Source organism: Chrysochloris asiatica, unplaced genomic scaffold (genome assembly GCF_000296735.1).
Source record: "Chrysochloris asiatica unplaced genomic scaffold, ChrAsi1.0 scaffold00188, whole genome shotgun sequence".
In the NCBI taxonomy this organism is placed as follows: Eukaryota; Metazoa; Chordata; class Mammalia; order Afrosoricida; family Chrysochloridae; genus Chrysochloris; species Chrysochloris asiatica.
This window is the reverse complement of record NW_006408706.1, coordinates 6,165,415-6,167,730: the sequence shown is the minus strand read 5'-3', so window position 1 is coordinate 6,167,730 and position 2,316 is coordinate 6,165,415.

The following is a 2,316-nucleotide window of genomic DNA, read 5'->3' as shown; positions in this document are numbered from 1 at the left end:
CTATTCACCAGAATGGAGGTGGGCAAACACTGAGCATGCCAATTACCAGATACTAAAGAAAAAAAAGAAAATCAGGACAAAGCAAAACTGACAAAGTATATTGTTCACCTTTGTCCCAAGGTTCCCGCAGCATTTTTCCATAGTGTTTCTGCTCCTCCTGTTTCACCTTGCTGCTTGGTCTCGCTCCAGGATGTCTGCTCAGGCCTCTGAGCCCAGCCTGGCAGATTCAAAAGTACACAATTTTTTACTTCAGCTCTAAACACCACAAGCTATAAACCTTCAAACCTTTAAAATATTCCTATCCCTGTGATTCCGAGTTTTGGATCTCTGCCCTGGATCTGCTTTGCCTGGTATTCTGTGTTATTGGTGATGGTGACCTTCACTCCACCTCCACCCTAGCCACCATCAAGCTCTGCAGTGATGATAATTTTTTTTTTTAAGTTGAAATATTACATTGACAGTGAACTGCCAGAAATTCAAACTAAATTCAGAAGAGGTCATGGAACTAAGAATATTATTCTGACATCTGATGAATCTTAGCTAGAAACAGAGAATGCTTAAAAAAGTGTTTGCTTTTGATTTATTGGCTATTCAAAGGCTTCCCACTGGGTAGCTCATGACAAACTATGGCTAACATTGAAAAGAATGGGTATTTCAGAAGACTGCTCATAAGGAACCTGTATATACACCAAGAGGCAGTTCTTAGAACAAAACAAATGCATACTGAATGGTTTAAAATCAGTATAGACATTCATCAGTTTTGCATCTTTTTACCATACTTATTCAATCTGCATGCTGAGCAAATGATACAAGAAACAGAATTATATGAAGAAGTACAGAACATCAGGATTGGAGGATGACTCATTAAAAAACTGTGATATACAGATGATACAACTTTGATTTCTGAAAGAGAAGAGAGCTTAAAACTACAGCCTTCAGTATGCGTTGCCCCTCAGTGTATACAAACAAAAATCCTTAAACTATATTAATAAATAACATCTTGATAAATTGAGTGGACTAATGCACTGGACTGCAAAGTCGTTTGAATCAAAAGATCTGTGGTTTAGGCTCACCAGCCACACCTTGGAAGCCCTATACAAGGTTGCTATGGGTTGGAACTGACTCGATGACACTTGAAAATAACAAATTGAGAAAATATTAAATTTGTCAAAGATTTCATTTACTTGAATTCACAATCAATACTCATAGAAACAGCAGTTAAAACATCAAACAATGTAATATATTCATCAAATGTGCCTCTTTAAAGTTTTGAAGAGCAAATATATTACTCTAAAGATTAAGGTGCACCTGACTAAAGCCATGATGTTTTCAGCTACTTCAAATGCATGTAAAAGTTGGATAATAAATAAGTAGACCAAAAAAGAACGGATGCATTGAATTATGGTGTGCTGGAGAAGAATATTGAAAGTACCTCAGACTGTCAGAATAACAAACAGATCTGTTTTGGAAGAAGTACAGTCAGAAATCTCCTTAGAATTCAGGATGGTACGACTTCATGTCTCATACTTCAGACATGTTATCACAATGAGCCAGATCCTGGAAAAAGACATCACTCTTGGTAAAGTAGAGGGTCAGAGAAAAAGAGGAAGACTGTTAAAAAATGGATTGACACAGTGGCAGCAGCAATGGGTCCAAACATAACAACAATTGTGAGGATGGCATCAGACCTGGCAGTGTTTCCTTCTGTCATGCATAAAAGTGCTATGAGTTGGAATAGGCTTGACAGCACCTAAGACCAACAAAGAAAATGCTATAACCTTTGCATAAGCTTTGAGAAATAGAATATACTCACAGCTGTGTTTCCCATTTTAATGAAAAATTATTTTTCAATTAAAAGAGAAGACTTGCATCAGTATACTCTTATTAAGTATTGTCTTGAAGTCCTTTCTGACTCAATGAGATGGCTGGTAAGTTTGAACCACCAACCTTGTGGTTCAAACAAATCTTACAGTTCAGTGCTCATCCTAGAATGCCACATCAGGATTCCATGATATATCAGTATATTACTTCTAATAATTCATCAATTTCATGAAACATCAGGAAATCTTGGTGGTGATATGAACTTTAACTTTTTATCTTCTTAGAGCTTCAAAATAATAATTAGAAGGCACTGGAAATTAATCAGTCAATAGCAAATGCTTTTTTAATGATAAATTATATAGGGTACTAATTTGGCTGTACCCTATATAATTGAAGAGGTTCAAGAGCTGAACAGGAAATTTCAAAGATCAGCTCGAGAAGATAAAGCCAAATACTATAATAAAATATGCAAAGATTTAGAGTTAGAAAACCAAA